Source organism: Petaurus breviceps, unplaced genomic scaffold (genome assembly GCF_028583685.1).
Source record: "Petaurus breviceps papuanus isolate PSGF00001 unplaced genomic scaffold, PetGlider_PUasm1.0 171, whole genome shotgun sequence".
Taxonomy (NCBI): domain Eukaryota; kingdom Metazoa; phylum Chordata; class Mammalia; order Diprotodontia; family Petauridae; genus Petaurus; species Petaurus breviceps.
The window spans coordinates 5,533,950-5,542,983 of record NW_027185754.1 but is presented as its reverse complement, the minus strand read 5'-3'; the positions used below and the strand labels follow the sequence as shown (position 1 = coordinate 5,542,983).

The 9,034-nt window shown below is 44.6% G+C and overlaps 1 pseudogene; it reads left to right on the top strand.

Annotated features, from left to right (window-relative positions):
* The first annotated feature begins 4,203 nt into the window (after positions 1-4,203).
* LOC138157217 (flt3-interacting zinc finger protein 1 pseudogene) lies at positions 4,204-7,685 on the top strand (annotated as a pseudogene).
* The last annotated feature ends 1,349 nt before the right edge of the window (positions 7,686-9,034 follow it).

Genomic DNA, 9,034 nt, shown 5'->3' with positions numbered 1-9,034 from the left:
ACTGGAGCCCACTTGGAATGGCAATGTTATAAATCAGAACTTGATTTGTTGTTTTGTTGATTCTAGACATAAGAAAATGATGGAGAAAATGCTACTAATGCAGATTAAAAGTAAATGGGGGTTGTATTTTTTTTTAGAGAGACGGTTATTAAATATTAACAATTCCTCCACCCCCTTGCTTAAAAGGCCATGAAGTCCAACCCCTTCATAATACAAAAGAGTAAACTTAGGGTAGAGATAATCATGGTGTCATTCATAGCAAATTAAAGGCAGAGTCCATTCTAGAACCTGAACCTTCTTCCTCTTACCCCAGAGCTCCTTCTACTACATGTGCCTGCCCCATAGGTGTGGTTCATCTGTGCTGAGAATAAAATTTCCAAGGCTCCTTTATATTGAGAAAAATTTACTTTTTTAGTATGACCAGCATCCTCATAGTCCTCCCTGAACTTTGGAAGTAAGATTCCTTTTTTGTTCCTGGAAACCAAGGCTTTAAAGCCAAAATTTTCCAACAAAAGTCTGCAACTTTGTGGTTGGTGTCAGATTTCATATGTTGGGTGGCACAGGATTTCTAAAGAGCCAAGTTCAAAGCTGCCAGCATCTTTCAGGAAACATCTCCACATTCTGCGGTCCTCCTATGCCAGAGGCAGCCTAGGGAGGGGAAGAGAGGAAGGAGGGCCTTTAAATTCTGCCTGTCAGTCTGCATTTAACCAACCCACACCCTGCAAATGTTGCATTCAAAGTTGCTGACATTGGCAGGTGTGAGGCCTTGCTCTGATTTTGCATTCAGGAAATTCAAAATGCTCTGGCTTATTGGAAACTCTTAGCCTTACTTAGGGGAAAGCAGAGGTCTGGCCAGGATCATAGCTGGCCTAGTCCTGTTCAATAGCAATTTTCCATTTGAGTGGTATGCGTGGGAAGGAGAAGGGGGGTGAGGAGGAGGAGGGGACTAAAATGTGTCCCATCCATACATATGTTACTGTTTGTTCTTAAAACCATGATCACAAGTAAATTGCTTAATGTGGATGTGGGCCTTGCAGGGAAGTTTATTCTCCAGAGAGGCAGCATTAGGTAGTAGTGAACTCATGCACATTAAAAGCAGACCTTGGTTCAAATCCTAGTTCTGATCATTCTTACTGTCAGATTATGCTCCAGTTGTTTAACCTCTCCCCCCTCAGTTTCCTCACCTGTAAGAGGGGTATAACAATACCTGTAGCGTTTGCCTTGTAAGATTGTTCTGGAGATTATGTTAGCACATTTATATAAAGCACCATATGCTGTTGTTGAGTCATCTCTGACTGTCTGTGACCCCACTGGAGGTTTTCTTGGCAAAGATATTGGAGTGGTTTGCATTTTTCTGTCCCCAGCTTATTTAACAGATGAAGAAACTGAGGCAAACAGAGTTAAGTGACTTGCCCAGGGTCACACAGCCAGAAAGCATCTGGGGTCAAATTTGAACTCAAGTCTTCTAGACTCCGGGTCTGACACTATCCACTGAGTCACCTGTCCTAAAACATACATGTTAGTAATCACTTTCTCCTGGCTCAAATGGAGGTGGTGCCCCTTTCCCCCACTCTGTACATACCTCAATGTTTCAAAAACACAAGATCATACGAAAGCAGCATATGAGGCAAGGTGGTTGTGGTGGTTCCATTCAAATGAACAAACATGAAATGTGTCTTCGTCCTACTTTCACAATGCAGTTTCTAAGAGATTAAACAATTTGGCCAAAGATAATGGAAATGAGATTCAAACTCAAGTTACAATTTAAATTGTAGGATGACATGCTAGAGCTGGACATAGATAGATGGAGAAGTTGATATATGATGGACAGGCAAATGAAAGTATTTATGAAGCAACTTACTATGTGTGACAGTGACTCAGTTCATTGAATAAAATGTGTTAAGCATTTATTAAGCAAGCTATTATGCTAGGTGTAGCATAGACAAAGATAAACCAATCCCTGCTTTCAAATAGATTATATTCCACGGTATATAATTTTTCTTTGAGGACGAAGAGGGAACATGTTCTAGCTCTGGTTTTTTTTCAATCCATGTAGAGAATTCCTTGGGTGGAAACTCCCTGTACCAGTGCAAATTAGCTATGAGTTAGGGAAGCTAAGTGGTGCAATGGAGAGAATGCCAGGCCAAAGTCAGGAAGACTTATCTCTCCAAGTTCAAGTCTGGCCTCAGAAACCTACTAGCTGTGTGACCCTGATCAAGTCACTTAATCCTCTTTACCTCAGTTTCCTCATCTGTAAGATGAGTTAGAGAAGGAAATAACAAAACATTACAGTACCTTTGCCAAGAAAACCTCAAATGAGGTCACTACTAGTCAGACATGGCTGAAATGACTAAACAACAACTATAAATTATAGACTTAGAGGGCTGTCAAGGCACTGAAGAGCTCAGTTACTTACTCAGGAAGAGACACGTGTAGAACTTTCAACCCAGATCTTTCTAACTCTAGGACAGGCCTCCTCTACCAAGGAGACAACTCTCCTACTATATGTAAATCAGTCAATAATGGTAAAAGGTAAAGCAGAGAGTTCACCACTGAGGGAGGAGAGGGAATAGAGATCACAAAAGTATTTGCACAGGATGCGATTCTTGAGCTAAGTCTAGAAGACAGTTAAACAGTCTAGGTCAGAAGTCTAAAGGAAGAGGGAATTTATTTCAAACCTGGAAGCAAGCCCTGGAAGTGTCTCCTTTAAGTGAAGATAACCCACAGAACCAATTCCCTTTCTGTTAATCCCTACCTGAAATACAAAGGACAAAGATTAACAGAATCCAGAAAGAGAGGGAATCATTAAATACAATGTTAATCCACGCCTCTGAAGTGTGGCCTGTTATGCCCTGATTGGCACTGATATCAACTAAGCTAGTTATAGTCCCCCCAATAAAGCCTGGTCAATGTGCTCTCACACACAAGTTGCCCGTTTTAAGCCTTAGAAACAATACTGTCTCCACAATCAGGGAAAAGAGAATTATTGCTATGGTGAAGGGGCTATGGTTTCTATATCTTTGGCATCCATAGAATTTAAAGCTATAAGGAACCTCAGAGATTGATTGATTTAATCTTCCCACATTACAAATAAGGGAATTTAGCAGAGGGAGGAAAGTAAGTTTCCCAAGGACATACAATTCAATTCAATTCAGTTCAGTTCAATTCAGTAAGCATCACTGATTGCCTACTGGGTACCAGGTATGATAGCAATTGTTGTGGATGCAAAGATAAAAAAGTAAATTAATGATAATAATAATAATAACAACAGTATTTGTATGCAGCTTTAATATTTGCAAAGTGTTTTACAAATATTATCTCATTTGATCCCCACAACAACCCTAGGAGTTAAGTGTTTTTATTATCTCCATTTTAGAGATGAGGGAACTGAGGCATGCCAAAGTTAACTTCTCCAGGGTCACACAGTTGGCGAGTACCTGAGGATGAATTTGAATTCATCTTCCTCATTGCAAGTCAAGCCCTCTATCACCTGCAAAACACCTGCTCTCAAAGAACTGACATTTTACTAGAGTAAAACAATATATATAATTTAATAAGTGCATATATACAACATAAGAACAAAGACGTGCAGGGGAGAATTACCAGCTGGAGAAATCTGGAACTGATTCTTTTAAGTTAGTTGGATCTCAGTCTTAAATGGAGTTTGAGTATCCAAGACTCAGACTAAGATAGATCAATCTGGGGAGGGGAAATGATGGAGTAGGTGGAGCAAGGAGACAGGAGATTGAATATCCTACATGAGGAGTAATAAGGTCCTTAGCTCATCCTAAGGATTAATGTGTCAGCTTGCAAACATAAGCTATAGCCCAGGTGTAAAGGGCTGGATATTTGCAAGTTATCTACATAGAGGTAAAAGTTGAACATATGGCACCTGATCAGATCACCATGAAAGACAACATAGATGGAGAAAAGAAGAGGGTCAAGGTCAGAACCCTGGCAAACATCCAAGCACAGGGGATGGCAAAAGGATAGAGGATGATTTTGCAAAAGGCTTGTTCATGCATGTAGAAGGAGAACAAGCCATGCCATGAAAATCCAGGAAGGAAAAACTTTGCAGGAAGAGGAGAAGGTCAACAGTGTCAAACACTGCAAAAATGTCAAAAAGAATTAGTACTGAGAAAAGGCCATTGAATTTGAGAAGAGGTCACCAGTTATCACAGGGAAAGAAATTTCAGTTAAATGATGGAGTCAGAAACAAAATTGCAAGAACTTGATAAGTTAATGGAAAGTGAGATGGAAGATACCACAGGTATAGACAATATTTCCCCCCTGAGAATTTATCTTTGAAAGTGAAGATAGATATTGGATTAATTTAGTATATAAATATAAAATGAAGGAATACAAGAATCAAGTAAGGTTGTTTCTTTCTTGAGGATGGGAAAGTCTGGGCACATTTCAGGCGAAGGGAAAAGAAAGGTTGAGAATTAGAGAAAAAAATATTTTAAGGGGCAAACTCACAGAGGAGACAGGAGAGAATGGGATTGAGGTTACAAATAGAGTTTTGCCTTGGCAAGGAGAAAGATCAAAGTCTAGAGCAAAGGAGGAAAAAAATGGGAGACAATACTGAGATGTATGTATATTCAAAGGCAACTATGAATAATGGTACAATGAATAAAGCACCAGACATGGAGTCAGGAAGACATGAGTTCAAATCCAGCCTCAGACACTTACTAGCTGTGTGATACTGGGGAAATCACTTAACCTTGTTTGTCTTATTTTCGTCATCTGTAAAATGATCTGGAGAAGAAAAGGGCAAATACTCCAGTATCTTTGCCAAGAAAACACCAAATGGGGTCATGAAGAGTTGGATGGGACTAAAACAATTGAATACCAACAGCAACCATTGAGAATAAAGTCAAGATTTGAGCTCACATCTTGTGACCCTAGTTCTAGGGTTTGTTTTTTTTTATTACAATATGTTGCTCCCTAGAGTACAGAGAGCTCTGTACCAATTGGCCTTCTTTCCATGGCTTAGACTGATACACAAGGCAGGTCATTAAAAAAAAAAATAGCTCATTAATGTTCTTTGGTTTTCTTACATCACTCTCATTTCCCAGTGCAATCTCCACCCTCTCACCCCCTCATGGAATCCTCCATTATAGCATGTAAGTATGGCAAAGCAAAACAAATCAAACTGGTGGCCCTGACTGAAACTGTCTGTCTCATTTTACATCTATTGTCTACCATCTCTTTACTGATAGGTGGGAGTAATGGTTGTCAAATCAGAATTTGTTCCTGCATTGATCAGTCTGAAATCATTTAATGTTGTTTTCTTTTATATTGTTGTAATGATATACATTGTTCTTGCACTGCATCATTTCCAGGTTTTTCTGAATTCTTCATATTCTTCATTTCTTATGACAATAATATTTAGTTACATTTATATACCATAATTCTTTTAGATATTTCTCAATGAACATCTACATATTTCATTTCTCATTCATTACACAAATACATCTAACTAACTATATATATATACCCAAAGTACTGACATATAGATATCTACATATATCACGGTATTTCTCTCTGTCTTTGACTAGCTTGGGATATATACCTACTATATCTAAGTATCACTGTGTCACAGGTAGTATGTATAGTAGTTTCCAAAGTTTGGACCAATTCACAGTTCCTCACACAGTTATCTACTCCTATTTTTCCACGGACACTCCAACTTTTATCATTTTTTTTTCTTTTATGGTCACCCTTGCCAGTCTCATCTGGATGAGGTGAAACCTCAATTGTTTTAATTTGCATTTCTCTTATTTTTAATGATTTGAGCGCTTTCTTAACATAGCTGTTGGTACCTTACATTTCTTCTTTTGTTTATTTTATTTATTTGTTGTTTTTTTTTTGGAGGGTGGAAGGCAGGGCAATTGGGGTTAAGTGACTTGCCCAAGGTCACATGGCTAGTTGTGTTAAGTGTCTGAGGCTGGCCTTGAACTCAGGTTCTCCTGACTCCAGGGCCAGTGCTCTATTCACTGCTCCACCTAGCCGCCTCACATTGCTTCTTTTGAAAGCTGCTGGCTTGACCCTCGGCCCAAATGTCGGTGCCCAGGGGGAGGTAGATGCCCGGGGCAGGGCAAGTGTGAACCCCCAGTCTTGGAGGGCAGCGATGTGAACGGTCCCGTCCCTGCGGCCTGTCTGACCCCTACGCAGGTCCCTAGGGTGCCCCCCCCATCCCGTTTCCACTGCAGAGAGTGAGGGGAGAGCTTCCTCTACAGCTGGGACCTGCGGTGCCACTTTGCACGGTACACGGCTTTCAAGTTTCACGTGTGCAGCAAGGGCTCCAAGCACAGCTTCAACCTGACCAACCACCTGCTCCCTGACCTGCTCTGCCTGCCCCAAGGGCTTCTGCAACTCCACTGGCCTCCTCCATCAGCAGGTGTAAAGCCTTATTGCTGCCTGATCTGTGAGCTCTGCTTCTCCAGCTCCAGCCTGGGAGGTCACCCAAAACGGCAGCACTTGGGATGGCCCTGCAGACACCTACTGACTTGGGCCCATTTGGCTTGTTCCCAGGCCTCCTTCCTACCCTGGGGCCCCCTGGTAGCCTCTCAATCCCAAACCCATACGGTAGCGCTGGCTCTGATGAGGGCCCCTGCAAAGCCTGTGGGGGCGGCCCAAAGCACCCCGATCCTGGGCGGGCGACTGGGGGACCAGCGAGACAGGCCCCTTTGTCTGTGGGGTCTGTGGCCCCTGCTTCCCGGCAGGGGGCGAGCTGGCAGCCCATTTGAGCTCCCCACACAGATGTGAAACCCTTCAAGTGCCCCCGTTGTGAGCGCGATTTCAATGCCCCGGCCCTGTTGGAGCGCCACAAGTTCACCCACGATCTCCAGGGCTCCTCACCTGGGTCTGAGGATGAGGGATCCCAGGAGCTCCCCTTTGAGGATTTGCAGGAGCTTCCCAAAGAGGGGCCTCAGGAGTTTCCCTCTGGGGAGCCCCAAGAGTACCCGGAAGAGGAGCCCAATGAGTTCCGCCCTGGGGGGTCCCAGGAATTCCCTCTGGAGGTACTCCCAGAGGTATCCCCAGGAGGTCCCTGTGGAGATACTGAAGGAAGTATCCCAGGAATTACCTGAGGAGGTGCCCAAAGAGGTACGCTTAGAGTTACCAATGCAGGTACCTGAGGAGGAGTCCAGGAGAGGCCCCCTGATCCAAACGTGAAGGTCTCGTTCCCCGTGGCCGCTGAGCTAGGTGAGGCTTCGGAGGAGACACAGTACCAGTGCGACTGTGGGATCTTCTTTACCTCAGTGGCAGCCCTGGATGCCCACCTGGATGCTCACTCGGGCCCAGCTTCCTGAGTCTGCGGGGTGTGTCTGTCTTTGAGGTGGTGACGGTTCTGGAGGAGCACCACCACAGGAGTTACTAGGCTGGGCCTTTTGGGCTGGGGGGAGGGGGGAGAGGGAGGGAGGGCCGGGGCAGGGGGGAGGGCCAGCTGGCTCCAGCGGTTGCGGCTGCCGAGAAGGTGTTAAGCTCCTTGGAGTGTGAGAAGCTCTTCCGTTCCGGGAAGGACCTGGAGGAGCATGTGCTGGTCCACATCCGAGAGAAGCCCTTCTCGTGCCTGGAGTGTGTGGTAAGTTCTTCGGGCATGAGTGCTGCCTCAAGCATCACCTGCTGCTGACGAGCGACCCTTCCCCAGTCACCTGAAGCTACACCGAGGGATGGACTGAACAGTCCCCTGTCCTGGAAAACCTCCTGGACTCAGTGGAACCAATGGAACCTTGGAACTGAAGGGAGAGGGGGCTCCTGGTCTGGAGGGACTCCAAAGATGGAGGTTGGGGTCCCTGAGACAACCGAGCCTGAAGGTACAGCCCCAGCACTGAAGACAGGGACATCGGGCTGGGATAGGGAAATTGAGAGCTGGGGAAGCCTTCTGACCCAGCCCCGAGTCAGGGAAGACCCCAAGGCCCCTGGCCCCAGGCAGAGCCTTGGGTCCTGAGAGAGCCCTGGAGCAAATCCTAGCCTTCTTCAGTCTCCAGGAAGGGCCCTCCAACCCAACCCAACCCCCAAGGAGGGAGGATGGGACAGGAAGCCCAGAGAACGGTCTGAGCCTGATGCCCCTACCTGCCCACCCCTTACGCCCCCAGAGTTAGTGGATTGTACTCTCTGACATTCCCCCGATGCAAGGTGGACTAGACTGACCCTGCTGCACCCCTCTTACCCCAAGGTGGACTGCTCTAAATGGACAGAACCAATCCGGATAAGGCTTTCACCTCATTCCCGCCTCCCCCATGGACCAGTCTAGATTCTGTCTCCCTTACCGGCTCAGAATGAATTAACCCAGTTTATCCTTTACAAAGAATGTGGACTGGTTCATAACCCCACTGTCTTCCCCCTTTCCCCATACCTACCACTCCCATTCTTCCCACAAGGAATGGGCTTCCTCCCAACTTGGGAATATCCCCTGTATCATCTCTGGGTTTTGGGTCTCTCTGTCTTTCCAGCTTGTGTCTGTCTCTGTTTCTCACCCCAGGCCAGTCCCCGGGGACAGGGGTGACTCATCTGGAGGTCCTCATATGTGATCATCTGCTTGCCTCCTCTCCTTCCCCACGTCATCAGGACCCCTAATAAACTGACCTGAAACTTAAAAAGCAATAACATCCTGAAAGCTGCTGGCTCACATCCTCTGTCTACTTGGTGAATAGCTCTTGTTATTCTATTAATACTTTGAAGATCTTGGCTATCAGATTTTTATCAGATATTTACCTTACCATAAGGATTTTTTCTCTTGCAAAAAAAGGATTAAATTCTAATTGCATCAATTTCTTTCAAGCAAAAACTTTCAGCCTATGTAATCAATATTATCCATTTTGTCTTTTGTGATCATTTTTATCCTGTATTTAAAATTGTAAAACATATTCGAGTTGGTTAAGTTTCACTTTGGTACTCCCCTTTTTTTAAGTTCCTTTCTTTTGCTATTTAACAATCTTTTCCCCTAGGTGCTTTGGTACTCTATCCTGCCCTATACTCTTGAGGAAGGGTCCTTACTTTGGCTCTCTCTATGTACCTTCAATTCATA